The sequence below is a fragment of the Meriones unguiculatus genome, chromosome 20, assembly GCF_030254825.1.
Source record: "Meriones unguiculatus strain TT.TT164.6M chromosome 20, Bangor_MerUng_6.1, whole genome shotgun sequence".
In the NCBI taxonomy this organism is placed as follows: domain Eukaryota; kingdom Metazoa; phylum Chordata; class Mammalia; order Rodentia; family Muridae; genus Meriones; species Meriones unguiculatus.
In genome coordinates, this window is record NC_083367.1 from 30,607,937 (window position 1) to 30,628,365 (window position 20,429).

The 20,429-nt window shown below is 41.9% G+C and overlaps 1 long non-coding RNA gene across 1 annotated transcript in view; it reads right to left on the minus strand.

The window, feature by feature from the left end:
* Positions 1 to 508: 508 nt before the first annotated feature.
* LOC132649519 (uncharacterized) overlaps positions 509 to 20,429 on the minus strand; it is a 70,433-nt gene continuing 50,512 nt past the window's right edge. The window contains exons 3-4 of the long non-coding RNA XR_009587988.1: positions 5,259 to 5,324; positions 509 to 4,401 (exon numbers count right to left, since the gene is read on the minus strand). This is a non-coding gene — a long non-coding RNA (uncharacterized LOC132649519). The remainder of the gene's footprint in view (positions 4,402 to 5,258; positions 5,325 to 20,429) is intronic.

The following is a 20,429-nucleotide window of genomic DNA, read 5'->3' on the forward strand; positions in this document are numbered from 1 at the left end:
CTGAGCCATGGTAGTGATATTTATGTATGGCCAACATGACTTTCTTCATTCTTTCCAAATCCCCTTTTCCTGCCAAGCCCAAGACGGCTTGAGGGGTTCTTGTGGCTCCCACGATGACTCCACAGTGCTATGAGCTCTGTGTCTGCTCTGCTGACATCTGACCACTGGAACACAAAGTTGGCTTTTAAAGATTTCACTGTTTGCTTCAAGCTTCACGCTGGGTGCCTGCTGTGGACCACATTTTCAATGTTTTTCTAATGATTCTTTTCAACCACTTCCTTGAAAAAAAAAATGTTTCTGAAATTGTCTGTTGATCAGCTACTTGTCTTCTATCATAAAGCCTACATCAGGATTTCATGTGCAGTGTTGTCAAAACTTTGTATTATGAATGGGCACAGGTTCACCGGAAGGGGTTTGGAATGGGATTCCATGGTCCAGACATTCTTGGTCAAGTTGCCAATGATGATAACAATTAAAGAAGTTATTTCTAGATAAAAAATGAGATCACAGGGCTGGAGAGATGGTTTTGCGTGTAAAGCACATGCTGTGCAAGCACAAAGACATGAGTTTGGATGCCCAGATAAACATAAACTTGGATGCAGTTTCACTTCTGGGGTGAGATGGAAGACAGACAGACAGACAGATCCCTGGAAACTTGCGGGCCAGGTAGTTTAATGTATAGGACAGTGAGTGTGAGAGTAGGGGCAGGAGACATGTATTGGTGGGTAAGAGCAGTGGCTGCCCCACCACCACCAGGGGACCTGGGTTCCGAGCACCCACGTGAGGGCTCCGGGAGATCATGCCCTCCTCAGGACTCCCAGGCATTGAACTCCTATGGTGCACAGATTCACGTGCAGGCAAGACACACATACACACAGCAGAGAGCAGACAGAGGCAGAGGCGAGGATAGAGGGACAGGAGTACAGCACCTGAAACAAGGCCGGAGGTGAGGACTGACAGGTGAGGTTGTCCTCTGCACGCACACCTGACACATCATTTAACCTGCTAACACAAATAATAAGACACAGACACCTGTTAGATTTTATGATTGCCTTAGTTACCTTGGGCTGGGCAGATATTTCACCTACGCTGTCTCAAAAGCTCCACCACCTACCACCCAGCCCTCATCCAATGCCATCTTCCTTAACCATCTTTTTCTGGGCGACCTTTCATTCATCATCTTATAAATACTTGCTTATACATATTTTTTTTTTCTTGGTGTTTTCTCCATCCACACCGTCTTCAGAGTTCTTCCTCCCAGCTCATGTGGTTCCTTCTCTAAGCTAACTAACCCATTGTGGCATCCTCCTTCCTCCTCTCTTCCAGTCTGTCTCTCTGTTTCCCATGATTCTCCTGTTCCCAAAGCCCAGGACCTTAGTTATACCTAACCCGCTCTGCCCTGCCCAGGTTTTAGGCCTTTTTTAATTTTATTTTTTAAATTATTTTTATTAATTACAGTTTATTCACTTTGTATCCCCCCTGTACCTCTCTCCCTCCTCCCCTCCCAATCCCACCTTCCCTCTTCCCCACCCATGTCCCTCTCCCAGTCCACTGATAAGGGAGGTCCTCCTCCCCTTCCCTCTGACTCTACTCTATCAGGTCTCATCAGGAGTGGCTGCATTGTCTTCTCCTGTGGCCTGCTTCCCCCTCAGGGGGAGGTGATGAAAGAGTAGGCCAATCAGTTCATGTAAGAGACAGTCCCTGTCCCCATTACTATGGAGCCCACTTAGATACTGAACTGCCATAGGCCACCTCTGTGCAGGGGCTCCAGGCCATCTCCATGAATGGTCCTTGGCTGGAGTATCAGTTTCAGAAAAGACCCCTGTGCCCAGACTTTTTGGATCTGTTACTGTCTTTGTGGAGCTCCTGTCCTCTCCAGGTCTTACTATCTCCCACCTCTTTCATAAGATTTCCTGCACTCTTCCCAAAGTTTAGCTATGAGTCTCAGCATCTGTCTCAATACCCTGCAGGGTAGAGCCTTTCAGAGGCCCTCTGTGGTAGGTTCCTGTCCTGTTCCCTGTTTTCTCCCTCCTCTGATGTCCATCTTCTTTGCCTTTCTGAATGGGGATTGAACATCTTATCCAGAGTCCTCCTTCCTGATTAGCTTCCTTAGGTGTACAGATTTTAGTATGTTTATCCTATATTATATGTCTAATATCCACTTATGAGTGAGTATATACCCTGTGTGTCTTTCTGCTTCTGGGATGGTTTTAGGCTTTTTAATCAACCAATCAGGTATAATGTCTTGGTCAGGTTTACACAAGGATTGGTGTATCCAGGCAGTAACCGGGTCTTGAAGGCCAGTAATTAACATCAAAATACAAGCATCAGGCCAACCCCCAACAAGAGATGTTCGTGATTATGTTTTGACTTCTAACAGGATCCACGTGGGATGAGCAGATTGGTGATGATGCTGGCTTGTACCACGACTCAGTGGGTGGAAATGACAGCCGCTCTTGATGAAGGGAACTGAAATCATCACTCAGTCAGTCACCAACAAAAGCCTTGGTTGAATACCCTTAAAACCCAAGTATCCATTTAAAAGCTAATTACTTTTGACATTGGAAACACACACCACGAATTTCATGTGGACAAGTTCCCTTTGAGGTCTACGGCACTTACTTCTGGGCTGCACATGTGCTCAGCTACAGAATATAACTGGGAAGATCCAGCTTGTTATAGCTGGACAATGAAAACCAATCACAAGGAGTCAGGAAACGAGATGAATCTAACAGTTCCACTCTGGGGGGAGACTCAGTTTCCCCACACATGTATCATGACACCCAGTCATCCCCCAACACACTCTTGTTTTGGTGGCATTCACCTCAATCATCTACAGGAAAATGAAGAATTATTGGGGGGGGTTAATATTTAACTTGTAAGCTTATTCTGTTGCTTTCACTTTTCATTCATGTAATTTTACATGTTTATGGAGTCAGTGCTTACACATCACAAGCTCAATCCTGGGAGTGGTGTTGAAATTCTGAACTTTAAATAAACTTTCTGGAGTTCTTGGGCTCATCATTTTTGCAACAAGGAATAGCTTATTTTCATTTGGTCAAGAAAGTTCAGAAGATCAATGTACTCAAACATTTCTCTATTTTGTTGAGTAGAAAAAGAAAATAAGATATGTACAGGGAAAAAAAGAAGTTAGAATTTAAGGGTATCCTAAGAGGGTGGCTGCAATCCAAGTGTTCACTGAATTTTGAAAAGTTTTGTAAAAATAAATTGAAGTATCATTTCTTTCTGGTGGGATGATGATGCTGTTTCTTTCTTTTTTTTTTTTTTTTAAAGATTTATTTATTATTTATACAACATTATGCCTGTACACCAGATCTCACTATAGATGGTTATGAGCCACCATGTGGTTGCTGGGAATCGAACTCGGGACCTTTTGGAAGAACAGCGAGTGCTCTTAACCTCTGAGCCATCTCTCCAGCCCGATGCTGTTTCTTTCAAGAATAATATCTTAGTACAATTATTGGTGATTTGTTTATGAATTCTAGTTTTTTTTTAAGTAATTGCTGTGCCTAATATTTGTACATTGGTTTTTTTTTTTTTTTTTTAAATAACTCACTCAATCTTGGGCCAAAATGTTTGCAAAATGAGAAGAGAAAGACAGGAAGGAGAGACAAAGATAAAGAGAGAGAGACATAGAAAAAGACACACAGAGAGAAAATACAAGGGAAGGAAAGAAGGCCTTCTGTTTGCCAGCCCTCCATTCTCCACACCACCACTCAAAGCTTCCGTGTCTTAAATTTGCTTTCCATTAAGACAGTGGTTAGACAGCAGCTGTTGAACCTCTTAAGAGAATACACGATATGGTAATAAACATCATCTCAGAAATAGGCTCTCTGTTGGCTTTACTGGGAAGCACAAAAATGAGCTCTGCATGCTCGCTACACTTTTTGCCCCATCCCCTGGTTTTAAGCAGGGGGCCCGGGAGTGGGACTCACTGCAGTTGGTTCACTTCCTACCTAGCAAATGGAAATGTTTGTTTTGTCTTTTCAATCCCAGCCACCCCTGACCATGCAGTGTGTTGTAAAGCATTCTTTGAAGTTCATGTGCCATCCATTTGCTGTGAGCACCGAGGCTGGCGTGTTGCACTCTTCTCTTCCACTGCGCTCGGTGCTCCGGTTTCTTTGGGGAAGAAAGTCTGAGGATCCCGGTCCCCTGTGGTATACGATGTATGATGTTGGGTTTACCAGATGGAGTCTGAATCTTTATGGCTGCCAGTTCACTGTTTGTGTAGGAAAGCCAATTTATAGGGAAGCCAAAGGGTGATGATTTTAATGCAAACAAATGTCTTAAGGAGGACTTCCTGGATGCCTCATGCGATGGGCTCAGCTGGCGGTGTGAGCTATTGATGTGGCTTCTAGTTCTCCACAGCAGCAGGCAGCCCTGGGGAAAGTTGGGAGAAGGCACATGTGGCCCAGGACAGTTGTTTATAGATACAGATGTGTGCAGGGAAGGAGAAGGAATTAGAATTTAAGGGTATCCTAATGCATTCCTCATTCTATTTCAGGACGCACAGGGGCAACCAGTGCTGCCCACACACACGGAATCTTAGATGTCACAAGCTAAATCACTCATTTGAGTGTGTTCTCTCTTTTATGTGGGCACAGCACTTTAAATTTTACAAGACATTTAAGAACATCAATTTCTCTCTTATTCATTGAATTATTATAACTCTGCTTGATATTGATACTCTTACTCTTAGCTTCTCAATAAGGGTAGAGTTTGGGTTTTGAAAAAGATAATGTTGACCTCAGATTGCTTTGTTGTCTCCCGACTAGCTTTCTTAGGGAAGTAATCTATAGAGCACCTAAGCTTAGTGTCTGGTACATGATAGAACCTCAATAAATATTTTTTCCTGTCCTGTTCTTTCTGCTCCCTTTTTGCCAGCCAGGAAGCTGTAGCTTAACATCAGAGAACAAGATTAATTATAAAGATAAAGATAAGCTGGGTTGTTTTTTTTTTTGTATATTCAGTTAAGTCATAGGTTTTATTGACTTGACTCTTTGTGTGTGTGCATGCAAAGGGTGGAAGACAACTCAAGGGTTGGTTCTTGGGAATAATGTCAGATGAATAGTGCACATTTTATTAGTGGACAAGGTCTCTTTTGGTATGGAACTCAGCTATTAAATTGTGCTGAGTGACCAGTGATCCCCAAAGATCTGCCTAGTTTTTCTGGGCCATCATGCTCACAGTTTGGAGAGGGAACTCAGATATTCATGCTTGGAAAACAAGCACCTTACCTGCTAATCCATTTTTCTGATCCCAGGCTTGGTTCTGATAGTTATCAGAAGGGTACGTACTGGAGCCTAAAAAAGAAAAGAGCAAGATTAGTCTTTGAAGGAAAACAGCCCACAGGGATCCAAGTAATTTTTGAAGGATAGCACCTGAAAATTCTGTAGATAATATTCATGAGTCATTTGATGATTATCTTCCCCTATTTTCCCTTCTTCCTTTTGAGACTGCTGCTCACCAGTTTCTAATCTTGAGCCTTTACCTATAGTGGACTTGTTAATCAATCATTATTGAAGGAAACTAAAAAATTGTTTTGTCAACCCCATTTTTAGAATAAAGAAATGGACTTGTTCAACATTGAAAGTAGAGCTGAATTAGACCTGCCCATTGCCACATGTCTCTTTATTCTTGTATCTTCTTTATTCTTTTACTTGTTGACTGATGCTCTCTAATTATGTATTACTATGTCCACTACTTCAAGGGTTAAGAGAACTTGTTATAAATCACAGATTTCGCCTGGATGTCAAATGATGAAGTTCAAGGCTTGGCTATAAATCAAAGCACTGAGCAGGAGTTAAAAATTATCATTAGACATCATGAACTTGTGGTTATATTAAGAAAAAGTTAGTTTATTCTTCAGAAACTCACAGCGACATGCTATGCATAAAATCATGTAATGTGCAGAAATCATGTGTACCTGGAGTTGTAAATGGCTGAGTTGATAGATGGGCACATGAGGCCTCTTATGCTGTTTTATTTGGATATTTTAAATTCTCCACAGTTATAGAAGTACATGTGACTTTGTTAATATTTCCACTCTTAAGCTTTCATTATGTCTTCTGATCACTGTAGAGGACTGGATAGTATTTGTTAGTGCTTTGTTTTATGCTGAGAGACATCAAGTGTGCAGAAGCGAAGTTGTCTTCTTTCTTCTGATGTTAAATATATGGATAACTTCATTTATTCATTCATCCAATAGATTTAAGATGATGTCAAAACCTCTCTGTTCCCTACCAAGTTATATAAGAGTAAGGAATTTACAGCCTTTTGGAGAATTTTACTGAGGGTAAAGTTGACTCCTAAGAAAACTGAGCGGAGTGGTGTATGCTTGTCAACTCAGTCCTGGGAGACAGAGACAGGCAGATCTGGGGGGCTTGCTTTCAAGATAGCTCATCATACTGGGTGCCTTCCAGGTCACTGAGAGACCTGCTCTCACAAAGTGCGAGTGTCCAAAGAAATGACATCTGAGTTTGTTCTGTAGCCTCCACAAGCACAGCCACACATATATCTATGCATCTCCACACACACACATCATGAGGTAGTGCATTGCAGCTTATACTCCATGGTTGACATTACTGAAAAGTTTTAACGTTTGAACTTCTGCATATGCGTTTGTGAGAGGGTGATAATAGTACAATTGGCCTCAGAGGTCAACATGAGAAACTATGTTTAAACATGATTTTGATTTCTCCCCGTAGAACCAGGATCTAGAACATTTAAACTACAGAGGAGGCTGTGAGTGAGCCTTTGCAGGTCTTCTTACTTCATCAGGGTTTATATTTTTTTATTTTATTATATTTTTTCTAATTCAAATAATTCAAAAAATTCCTTCTCGTGTTCTATTTTACGTATTTATATAAACATTCATAAACTCCTTTTTGGAGTAAGGTATCGGATAAATAAAAATGTTGCCTCTGAGAAAGCACTTATGACTAATTCTAAGCACAATTTTTAAGGAATAATTGGAAAGATAGGCTGTTTTATAATCCAGCCACACTGTGTAACCTTCACTTGAAATATAAAGTTGCTTTGGGAAGACAACCCAAGCCTTCAGTCAGTGAATACTGAAGCCGGGTGACTTGAAGAACGTCTACACTGAGGTCTCTTTGTTGCTTCATTTCATTCCCTGCTGTCAGTCAACACTTTTCACTCCTGTCACATTTAGTATTTAATTGTTATCCTTATTTAATGGAACCTACTCAAAAAGGTGAATACGGAAATCCAGTGTGTTGCCATGCCAACAGTTCTCCAAGGACTCAACCAGGTCCAACTCACGTATAATTGTTCTCACTACTATGGGCTCTTTTAACGAATGTAGTTTGGCCCTGAGTCAGTAACACTTCCTCAGGGTACAGAGCCCACATATCTGCCCATGCCCTGCTTCTTCATCTAATGTAGATGATGGATGGCTAGGCATGATGTTTATGAAAGTATTAATTCACATTAAGGACTAGTCAATTAAAATCACATTTATAAATAGTGTTGTATTAAAATAAGTAGATTTAAAGAAAATACAGAAAACCAGCATTAAAGACTATGGTTAATATATAGTATCAAAACCACATACCATGACTTCGACATTTTTACCGTGACTTGTAACACAGTCTACATGGATGTTCGTCTTCCATGAAGAGATGCACACTAGAGTTTGAATCAAGGGACATGCTATTCCAGGCCAACTTATACCTTGATGGTGACATCATGATTACCATGAAGCAGTTACAGGGACAGTCCATCTCACAAATCAAAGGATCAGAAAGCGGACATGAATCCTTCTTGTTTTCTTGCTCACGCAGTACAGTATTGTGGAGACAAAGCAGTAACAAACCACATCCATCACTCAAGGCTAATGGCGATGTTTATGCTAGAGAGAGGCAAAGGGGTGTCTTCACCGCCTACAAAGTTCAAACAGCAAAGTTCCTTGTGTAACTTCCAAACCATTTGAGACTACAAGCTGAGAGCTTTTCTCAAGATTGCCCAAGTGTCTTTTTTTTTTTTTCATTGTTAGGATGATACTCTGTGAGCATCAGTTTCCACTGAACACATACGCTGCCAATTGGTTTTCCTTTTAGCATCAGTGTGCGTAGGGACAGGCAGTGAGTGGGTGGTCTTTGTCAAGGTTAGGATTCTTTGAAAAGACATAAAACTAACTGCAAAAAATTAGAGCAAATATTTAGATAATAGAGGTAAGAATTTCTTAAAAAATGAACTAGTGGTGATCTCAACTATTTCTTGGAAAGTTGAATGTGTCATAAAAAAGAAGTAGGAATCTACTGTATACAGTATATTGTAGGATATGAAATGGGTCAATATATGTTTTTATTTATATTTTTGAATTTTTTTGTTTTTAATTAATTTTATTATTTTATGAGTATTTTTATTTTTATTAATTACAGTTTATTCACTTTGCATCTTCCCTGTAGCTCCCTCCCTCCCTCTCCCAATCCCACTCTCCCTCCCCCTTCTCCACCCATATCCCTCCCCAAGCCACTGATAGGAGAGGTCCCCCTCTCCTTCCTTCTGATCTCATCAGGTCTCATCAGGAGTGGCTGCATTGTCTTCCTCTGTGGCCTGGTAAGGCTGCTCCCTCTCAGGGGGAGGTGATCAAAGAGCAGGCCAATCAGTTTATATCAGAGACAGTCCCTGTTCCATTACTATGGAACCCACTTGGACACTGAACTGCCATGGGCTACATCTGTGCAGGGGTTCTAGGTTATCTCCATGAATGGTCCTTGGTTGGAGTATCAGTCTTGGAAAAGACCCCAGGGCCCAGATTTTTTGGTTCTGTTGCTCTCCTTGTGGAGCTCTTGTTCTCTCCAGGTCTTTCTATCTCCCCTTTCTCCCTTCTTTCATAAGATTCCCTGCACTCTGCCCAAAGTTTGGCTATAAGTCCCAGCATCTGCTTTGATACCCTGTAGGGCAGAACCATTATTTTTGAATCTTATGTTTACTTAAATTTTGGATTCAAATCAGAGATGAAATAAGAACATAAATGTTTCTCCCTCACCCGAGGTTGCTGCCTGTTCTACTGAGTCCACTCTTCGGTGCCTGGTTTACAGCTGAGTGGCGGCACACTTTCATCTCAGCCTGTAATCCCAGCACTTGGGAGGCAGAGGCAGGCGGATCTCTGTGACTTCAGGGCCAGTCTGGTCTACAAAGCCAGTTCTGGGACAGCCAGGGCTACTCACAGAAACCCTGTCTCAAAAAACCAAAAATAATTAATATGTACATACATACATATATATGTATGTACATATATATGTATATATATGCATATTATAATTAATTAATAATTAATATGTACAAAATAATTAATATGTACATATATATATATATATATATATATATGTACACACAGTCATCTTTACCTGTATTAAACTCCCAGGTAATAGATATGCTTTCATAAATCTTATTTCATTAATACGCTTGTCTTCTTGGGAATCAGTAGCACATCATCTTATACATTTCCATTTCTGTGTGTGTTGTGGTTTCTAGTGCTATTTTTTCTTTGTTGCCTTTGGTGCTTCTTTTTCAATGTTTCTAGATCGTGGCTGTTTACTTCCATTCTACTTTATTTGGCTGGCTTACATGGTACTAGAGTTCTTAGGGGGCATTACATCTCCCCCCCCCAAAAAAAAAAACCCAGTAAAAACCAGATGAGAAAGTCTACAAAGCCAAAGGAAGCTACAGAAACTCAGGTCAAGGTGTTGATTTAAAGGGCCACTGTTAGCCTGAGACTTTCCATGTCTGTTGTCTGCATCAATTAGTCATCTAGGTGTTCAGGATCTGAATGTAGATATGTATAATAAGATCATATCTTATTTTTCTCCCCCACTCTTAACATAAGGTTAAAGATACTAAACTATTTTGATTCTACTTAAATCAAGCTCATGGCTTGAAGCATGTGTGTGTGTTGCATGTGTGTGTGTGTTGCATGTGTGTGTGTGTTGCATGTGCGCATGCTCATATACATAACAGCCAAGGGTTGACATTGAGTGTCTCCTTCAATTGCTCTCTACCTTATTTTCCTTAGAGAAGGCCTCTTATTGAGTCTGGAATTCACTGATTCAGCGAGACTGGCTGGTCACGAGCTTTAGGGATACACCTGCCTCTGCCCACCCAGTAATGGAATTACCGGTTCAGAGTGTCATGTTCATCTTTTAATGTGGGTACTGGGGCTTTGAAGTGAGGTCTTCACACTTGCACGAAAGCACTTTACTGATGAAGCTATCTTCCCTGCTCCTTGAAAGTGTTCTTTTAATTCATAATTCAAAGAGGTCTCTGAATAATGAAAACAACAATAGGGAAAGAAATACATATAAGAATTTTCTAAACAAGTGATTAACTAGATTACAGGAATGATGACTGAGTAATATTATTGAAACTGCTTCATAAATATGTGTTGATTTCTAGGTGGGATTTTCTCCTGAGAACCAACGCTGAGTGATTACCAGTTCCTCCACAGACCGAGGCTCAATAGAAGTATTTTATATTGCAAGGAATGTCTAGCATTTTCTGTATTGAATTTTCATACATTATAAATAGGTTGGGAAAAGAATCTGGACTCATGAAGGTGGTCAAGATATGTGAAGGGAGTTAATTGCTTCATAGCCTGGTGGTGGTGGGAAAAGCAGATTTGGATAATGACAGAAAATTCAAAGGTGAATTCAACTATTGTTCCATCAAAAACTAGTCTGTGTACCTATCAAGGGCCAGAATCACTGTTTATTTCTTTGTGCTTTCTGGAACCTGATGGTGGCATTTGGCATACAGTGTTTGGATGATTCTGCTAAATGGCAGAATTACCTGAAGGAAAATAGAGTATGAGACAGAAGAAAGCAACACAGTACAGGAATATCCAGGAATAATAGTGAGGGACCCATGTTTGTATCTGATGACAAAAGTAGGAATAATCAAAGGAAACCCCTTCTGTGTAGTAGATCCTTCTAGAATGGACCACCTCGTCATTTAATCAAATCTGGTCTATGTCCCAGGGAGTTTCTTCTTTAGGCTACAGCCATGTTCAGGACACACGGACATGGGCCTCCTTCAGTTTTCATTAACACACACACACATACACACACACACACACACACACACACACACACACACACACACATATCAGAATTAGCAGAAAAGGACTGATCAAATGAGGAAAAACTGTACCAAGCGAAGGGGTTTGTTTATATTCTTCAGTTTCTCAGCATCTGCAGCTGTCATCTGTTTTCAGTTTGGTGATTTTTATTAAGGCAAAGTGGCACATGCTGTCACAGGAACTGCTCCAGCTCACGCTCCCCAGCAGGCCACCGGGTATCCCCTGGTGTGCTGAGACATAATATGTTTCCTGCCAGTGGATCGGGAGGAAAGAAAGCTCTGCTCAGCATCAGGTTTTAGTCCATCAAGGAAAGAGCGAAGCCATGGGCAGACATGAGAAATGCAAAGGGCAACTATTGCACTTTTGGAGTTCATCTACTCATTTCGTAACTAGCAAGCAGTCATTATTCTTGGCAGTGACATCATGTAGTTTCCTTGTGGAAGTTAAGAGAGCCTGATACCAAAAGGGTGGCTTGATGATTTTTTTTTTTCCATTGGTGGCACTTCCATGTGCTTGGCCTATTCTACCTAACCTAACCTCCTTCTGGGAACAAGCTGCCTGGCTTGGGGAAGACAGCTCATAGTCAGAGAAGAAAAGATGACTATTTAGTTTAGGCTGCAACTAAAGCAGAGAATCAGAAGAAAGTTTCTTGAATATATTAGGGGATACCAAAACCTTGGGCAACCCTGGCTGAATTGGGGCAAATGTCTAACCCTTTCTAGGTTAGAATTTGAGTAAAGATGTGTGATAGGAATTCACCCTTTGACCCAGTTCATTTACAGTGAGTCTAAAGATACAGTTGGTTATAAGTTTGCTGTTTACTGAGTGTATAATGTCTATGGATGAGAGCTATCAGCACAAAAGATAAAAGCTGGTAGAAACCTCTGAAACACCCTTTTGACTTTCTCCTTTCATCAACAATAATTAATTAGAAAGTCTGTAAGACACCCCAGGAAAGTAGTGTGGATTGATAGGTAGAAAGAATGCATAGGAAGGTTAGAAAGAAATGCATGGACTGACCAAGTTGTAGATTCTTCCTAAAGCAGGGTCTTACAAGAGCCACGGGCAACACTTTTGCCAGAGAAAATTACTATAGTATACAACTGTTGAGTTTGCATACATACTTTTCTAGTTATGAGGAAGAAGTGTTATATGCAGTATATATAACTCCACTCGTGTTGAGTATATAGTGCTAGGCACTGAGAATCTTGCCTTGTAGCTGTGTTAATTCTCACTCCCTGAAGGGCCCTGGATGATCTGGACATTCTTCAGTTCATCATATAGATTTTCTATACTGACAGCATCCCACTAATTGAAACCAATTAAGACAAAGTGGGAAATTTGTCAGGGCCATTGATGGAACACAGCTCTAACAGAGTGTCAGAGATAAACTGCATGAAGATCCAGAGGCTTACTAGGTCAGTGGTATTTTCAGGGAGTTAAGTGTTTCGGGGGCATGTTTTGTCCCTCCTTCTAAATTAAGTGGAAAGAATTGTATCATTTCACCCCACTGGTGAGGGAAAGTCCAGTATTTGTGAGGCTGCTTGGGGTTCTAGGAACAGTATGTTCCAGACATGGAAAGCTCCTTAGATGCATTTACTAACTGTTGATATGGAAGGTTGCCAAATGCAAATAGGGCATAAAGTAGGAAAGAGCTGTGCTGCACTGGGCACATGATTTAACAGACTGTTTGGTGCCAGAGGTGTCTGTGATGGCAATGGGTGCTGTGTGGTATTTGTGGGGAAACCATTTGTTTTGTTGGATGCTGTATGGGTATTTGTTGGATTCCCTAGTTTTTGAAGGTATACAGCGTTCCAATAGCACTGATTGCTTTGCCGCCGTGTCCTGGAGGAGATAAAATAGTGGGGCAGGAACTGACCTTGTAGACACTGCCATTCATCATGAGCTGGTTCTGTTACCACTCTTGACATAAAGCCACAGGGAGGGCCAGCTGAGCATGGAGAAGCTTGTGACCAGTGGGCAGAGGAGAAAAAGGCTGGATTCAGTAACACATTAGCTTGTGCATGTTGGTACCAATAGAACGTGATGTTATAGTACAGGTAGGATCCTGAAGAACAGAGCTCAGGAAAAAAAATGCTCTCTGTGGGCAGAATGCTGAGGAGTACATCCTCTTCATGTGGAAAGAAAAGTTGCCTAAAGGAAGAATGTGCATGGACTCGTGGGCTGTGAGGTTGGAATATGTAGACAGTGTTCTAAGGAAGGAGAACTTAGATGGACTTACGAAAATGTGAACAAAAGGATAAGATCTCGCATTAATGAAACTTGGATGACTTTATATTAGGAAACAGATTAAACAACTGAACTACTAGAAATGCAACCAGTTGAACATTGGCTAGTGTCTAGGACAGAAGTGACACAGTAGTAGGATGAATACAACAGTCGTGGTGATGGGGAAATGACTACAACCCTTCTTCTTCTTCTCAAGAAGAAGTCACTGATCTAACTAGTGACTATTTTAACACCCAACCTAATGGCATTACCTTTGCAGGGCATATTTGGGGAAGAAAATGATGAAGCACTCAGCCGAAAGCTGGAAACTTTGGGCCTTTTTGTGCCCAGGAAAGGCAGTGATTCATCTTTGGTGTTACTTATACCTATTCCAAGTGTTAACTCTCACTTTCTGTGACAGAGCTTCTAGTTAGGGCCAGTCTCTGAGCACTGACAGTGATCGGCTTCATCAACATCAATACTGTGTTTCACCTGCTTAGACCCATGTACCAAATCTACAGCGGAGGATGCAAACGTTGGGACTATGAGTATGGGTCCACTGGTCCCACTGTATTTGACAGCTGCTCGTCTAATAGTTTCATGATGGAATTTTCCATATATCAGTCGGGTAACAGCTTAGAACGATGCAGTCCAATGATGCAGGAGCATCCTGCCAGCAGTAGGAGCTACTGGTCAAGAGGTTCAGGCTCCTAGAGGACAATGCTTTTATCAGAGAGCCGTGGGAGTCCTGTGCATTTGAAAACATTGCTATTACTTACTCACCTGAGAGCTCTGTGCTAAGACAGCAACAATAAATGAACCTTGGTAGAGAGATAGATTGCTTTTTTCAGAGGACTGGAGTTTTGTCCTCAGCATCCACATTGGGCATCCCACAACTGAATGTAACTCCAGCTCCTGGAGATCTGATGCCCTCTTCTGGACTCTAAGGATACCCACTTATATGTGGCATCCATTCATGTGATCACAAACACGTGTATAAAAATAAATAAACAAAGTAAAGAGAAATGAGTCTCTAAGGCGGCATGAGTAGTTGACCTGATTATTAGAAGGAAGCAGTGATGCTGCTCCTGAGCACAAGAGAGATTGTGTTGGGTGATTACATGTCTATCTTTAACAGGAAATAGACAAGCATATTGGTTCATGCAAGAACTGAGTGGGGTATAGAGAAGAGGGTCACTGTACCATGAAAGCAGCCCAGACCAGAAGAGGTACTGGCTGAAAATGGGGGAGCCTAGAAAAGAACATGAATGGAGAATGATGACTATCATTTGTGGCTTTGTAGTCAGATACAATAGAAGTGGTTAAATTTATCCCTGTCTTCTCTCAAAGGTCCCTGAGAAATATGGTCAGTGAAAGTCTAGAGAAGATATTTCCAAACTGAAAAAAAAAATGCATCAGAAGCAAATGGAGCTGAATGGTGGGAGTGGTAGGCTGTCATGGGTTCTGTGTTGGCATGACCATGTTTCTGTTTCATAAATTATGTCCAGTCTCTTCAAAACTCCCCCCTCCCAGTACTTACTCACTGGTAATATTGGCTATTGAGGGATCACACCTTTGTGAACCTGGGAGTTGCCCTTGGAACCATGGAATTGCACCACCTAAGATTGTATTGTCTCTTGTGAATAGAATTCAGCCAACAATTATCTTATGTGAACATATGAACCCATTGCTTCAAGTTGGGATAACCCTGAAGGATAGATACATCAGCTCCCAACCCTCCCATGTGAAAAGCTAGAGCCCCAGCTACGGGGAATATGGAGCCTGAAGTTGATACCTTCTGTAACCAGGTCGGACTTCCAGTCAAGGGAGGAAGGGGGACACCAGCCCACTCATAAAACCTTTGACCCAAAATTTGTCTTGCCTACAAGAACTGTAGGGATAAAGATGGAGCAGAGATTGAGGGAATGGTAAACCAATGACTGGTCCATCTTGAGACCCACACCATGGGAGAGGAACAACCTTGGTCACTATTAATGATACTCTTCTATGCTTGCAGACAGGAGCCTAGCATAACTGTCTTCTGAGAGGCTTCATCCAGCAGCTGATAGAAAAAGATGCAGAGACCCACAACCAGACATAGGCTGAGCTTGGGGAGTTTTGTGGAAGACTAGGAGGAAGGATTGAGAGAAGCTGGAGGGGTCAAGGAGACCACAAGAAGACTTACAGATTAAATTAACCTGGGCCCATGGGGGCTCACAGAGACTGAACCACCAAAGAGCATGCATGGGCTGGACCTAGATCCTCTACACATATGTAGCAGATGTGCTGCTTGGTCATCATGTGAGTTTCCTAACAATGGGAGTAGGGGGCTATCTCTGACTCTGTGGCCTGCCTTTGGATCCCTTTCCCCTAGCTGGACTGCCTTGTCTGGCCTCAATGGGAGAGGATGGGCTTAGTCTGGCTGAGACTTGAGGTGCCAGGTTCTATTAGTACCCCTTGGGGTCCTCCTATTCTCCAAAAACAAAGAGAGGGGAGGGCTCAGGAGGATGGACATGAGGATGGGACTGGGAGGAGAGGACAAAGGAGGCTGTGATCAGGCTATAAAGTGATTAAATAACTAACTAAATATATGGGGGAGGGATCCAGTGTCTTTCTGCTTTGTTCCTTGCTGGTCTGTCTACCAAGAGCATTCTTAAATACACATGCATACGAGTTTCTACCACCAATATGTTTCCAAAGAGCTCCTAAAAGGCATATAAATCTCCTAGAACTATGCCAGTGCCTGGAAGACAGTCAGGGCTGTCTTTTTTTCCTCTATTGATTTCTTACTCAAAACCACAGTTTTTACCTCAAAGTTCTTAAGCACTATTCAATACAGCCACAATGAAGCGATTCTACATAGGGAAGGGATGAGGGCATGGAAAGTTATCAGGAGGCACAAACCCTTCAACCTCACAGTCTAAAGGAAGACCAAATGAACAATAGCCCCAAGCAACCTTGTGGGAGGAATTTCAGGGCAAATGTTGCCCATATTATGGATTTAACATCTGACATGGGCTTGACACTTCCCACTAGACAAAGAAATGAATGTCCCAGGACAGAATGTCTATCCACCTTCTTGTATACCTCTCATAGCTTATTACTACTTCACACTCTTGTTTTCTTGGAAGCAAGCTATGCCCTAGTGGTTGTCCACTGGCTACGATGAGTGATTAGACATTTGTGTCCATTTCCTGTACTGATTTTTCAGTTAGTACACAGCACTATGTTTTAAGTTTTTGTTCATAATCATTTGATCAGAAAATCAAGAGTTTTGCTTTGAGAAAAGGAGGTAGTGAGTGACTGTTCATCAGGGTCCCTTGGTTGAACAGGAATGGTGAAATTACATCTTGTCATATTTATTAGCAAGGAAGGATACATGTCAAGAGCTTCAGTTTCTGATTTTCTTCTTAGAGAATCCATTACATTTGTATGTGTGTGTGTGTGTGTTTTCACCAATCGAAACTGAGTGGTTATTATCTCCCATAGTAATACATGCCTAGAGAGCTATTGGTGGAAGCAGAGAAATGTGTTTTGTTTTCTGATAACAACTTGTAAGAGAGAGACAGAGAATGAGACAGAGACAGAGAAACAAAGAAGGGAGTGAGAATAGAGAGAGTCAATAGAGAGAATAAGAGAGTCTTTACTAGCCTATCAGGTCTCATCAGGATTGTTTGCATTGTCTTCCTCCGTGGCCTGGTAAGGCTGCTCCCTCCTCAGGGGGAGGTGATCGAAAGAGCCAGACACTGAGTTCATGTCAGAGACAGCCCCTGTTCCCCTTACTAGGAAGCCCATTTGGAGACAGAGCTGCTATGGACTACATCTATGCAGGGGTTCTAGGTAATAAATTTTAAAAAAATTAAAAAAAAAGAGAGTCCTTACTTTACGTGCCAAGCAAGTGGAGCTGCTACTGGAGCATTCACCCACAGTGGCCCAGCCAGCAGTTGCAAGCACAGAGTTCAAGACTGGGAGGAGGCAGGGTGTCCAGAAGACAAGGATGAGCACCAATGAGGGGCTGGGGAAACTGGGAAGAAGGACGCGTAAACTGTTAGAGTCACCAGGGAACGTGGTGACTGAAGGTGTCTGTCCCACAAGCAGGAGGACAGGAGTTCACCCTCAGAACCCACAGGAAAGGCAGGCAGGCAAGATGGCCTCCTATAATCCCAGCACTAGCCAGGCAGAGGCAGGGAACCCAGGGAACGAGCTGGCTAGTTGGGCTAGGTGATCAGCAAGACCTATGTTTAACAGAGGGACTCTGCCTCAGGAAATGCCTCAGGGGAGAGCAACCGAGGAAGACTGATGTCAACCTTGGGCCTCCACACACATGTGTACTTATGTGCACAACTGGGATGCTTGGATCTAACACCTCCCAGCATGGCTAACCCTGGAGCCCAAAAGAAATTATTATAGATCTACACACACACACACACACACACACACACACACGAATTTATGGACTCTTAGATTCTAACAGAATGAAGCAAAACCGGGTTATATCCACCATACTCTGGGGCCAATCCCATAGCCAGGAGTAGTGATCCCGCACAAACTATTTTATGCAGCAGGAGGATGGGTGGGCATATGAACAAAATATATCATATGAGATTCTCAGAGAATAAGTAAAAATGGGATTTTAAAACCACCACAGAGGAATAATACAGGCAGATTGTGATTGTGCAGCAGCAAAGACGACTCAGTCACTGAAAAGCAGGCAGTCTGTAAGTTCACTTATGTGGTGTGAATTACTACAAACTGTAAAGTCGTTTATGAATCACAGGTAGAGAGTGATTCTAGGGGACTATTTCTCCTTCCTCTGCTCTTCCTCCTTTCTGTCCTCTTCTCTGCCTTCCTCCTCTTTGTTCTCTAATGTAGAGATGTTATCGTGTTCAAGATAGATTTAAAAAAAAATTAAAAATGAAAGCCCAAAAGGCTTTTGGGTGATGGTTTAATAAAGGCTTTGTAATTTTATTTGATGTGACTTAAGATTGGAAGATAAAGTTATACAATTAGGAATAACTCATTAATTTAAAAAATTTCAAATGTCAACAGAAATAACGCAACATGAAATCAAATGACAAAAGAATGAAGGTGTCAAACTAAATATTTCTCCCATAACAGTAACTTTCATAACTCTAGAATATATGTTTATAGGAGAGGAACAAAGAAGATTTTAAAAATATAAAAATGCCTAAAATAACTTCTGAAACATATTAAGGTATTTAAACATGTAATTCTTATAAGAAACTTTTATCATTTAGTATACTCTATAAATTTCTATATTCACCTTCATTTTTATATTTGAAGACATTCAAGCATATTAGTAAAATTAATTTTCTTATAGAAATTTGGTAAGTAGTCTAGGACACACTTATAAAAAGTAAGTAGTAAGATGACTTGTGTACCATCTAGCTATGCCTGTTTGTAATACGTAGCTATGTCCACTCAAATGACAAATTGACTACACAACATTTTTGTGTCCCAAAGTGTGGTGACGGTAGGATAAGAGACAACTCCTGATCCCTTTGACACAGCTTGACAAGCCATCCTGCTGTTACTACGGGTTGTGGCCTTAATCCTGGAGGCTCTGCAGTTTGGGGCTACCTGCCTGCACATCCATCTCTTCTCGGTTGCACCAGGAATACTGAGCTGAACAACGAGATAGAAGTGAGGAGTGATGGGGTGTTGGCCATTCAGGAATGTATCCATTTGTCAAGCCACCAACTGTCTTCATCAGATTGTCCAGCCACAGTGTGCCCTGCTGTGATTCATGTGAACAGACAGTGTGGAAACTCCCAGGGACACCCTCCCTGCCATGTGACCAGACTGCTGTCCAACCTCCAGTGTTCTAAAAGCTACTAAACTTGGCCCTTTAGGAAACTAAACTCGCCCTTTCAAACTAGGACAAGAGCCTCCTTATTCCACAGAGGCAGTAACTCAGTCATAGTTGTCCTGGTGGCCTAAAAAAGTCAACGCTGCCTCCAGGGGTGCCTGACTTACTGCTTGATATAATTTATGTTCTGGGAGGATCTGGTCAGTGTCTGTGTTCTATGAAGCTCAGAAGATTAAAAACCGAGGATACAGCGTGTAACCACAGAACACATGACAAAGATGCAACACCGCAAAAAGGGAAATACAAAAGTTTCCAAACTCTGTAAGAGGTCTCTCTGTGTGTGAATGTATGTGTATGTATGTGTGTGTATGTGTGTGTATGTGTAGGTATATATGTGTGTTTATGTGTATGTGTGTGTGTGTGTGTGTGTGTGTGTGTGTGTTTGCCTATTTTTTCTTGTTTGGTTTTGCAGCCCTCGATCTAGGAAACAGAGTTTCTTTAGCACGGGGTGGCTGCCAACATAGCAATTCCTTTCCATATTATCTAAGGTAACTCAATCCCCGTGTGACAGTGGCTGCAGGAAGAACTGACCCACAGGCCACAGCCCTTTCACTTGTAGAGAACAGTAAAGTAAAAGTGGCTTCATGCAGTATCCTATACTGCTTGTTTTCAGCCTGTGGGGGTGGGGGAGTGAGCATGTGGAGACCCCAAGCTGAAGGTGTCCCCCACTTAGGGAAGTGATTGCCAATAAGAAAGGCAGATTAGCTCTCCCCTGGGATGCTCTCTGTCAGGACCCTGCCTCCCCTGGCTTCTTTCCTCGCAGTGCCTGCCTTCACTCCTTTGGCCTTCAGAGAGCTTTCTAGTTAATAGATGGTGTTTTTTGAATTAGGTATTGCAAGGAAACATGAAAAAAAAAGAGAGAATGTGAGGCCTCTGCTCTCAGAATGACTGAAATCAAAAGCCTTTGCGTCCTATAATCTTTTCTTTCTCTTTTGAAGATCCTAAGCTCAGTCATTCGACTGTCTCCCCCTTCTTTGGGTCTGCCTTGGGGGGCAGTGAGATGATCCCATTTTATTTCTCATTAGGAACACATGGACGGGCTCAGAAACCTCTACAGTGTTAATTAGTAGCAGTCCGCCTTGAATCAGGTATAATCTCATTCTGCCTTGGGATCAAGAACATGGATACCAGAGAATTTTGAGCAGCAAAAGAGAGGCAGCAACTTCTTTATTATTATCATTTTTT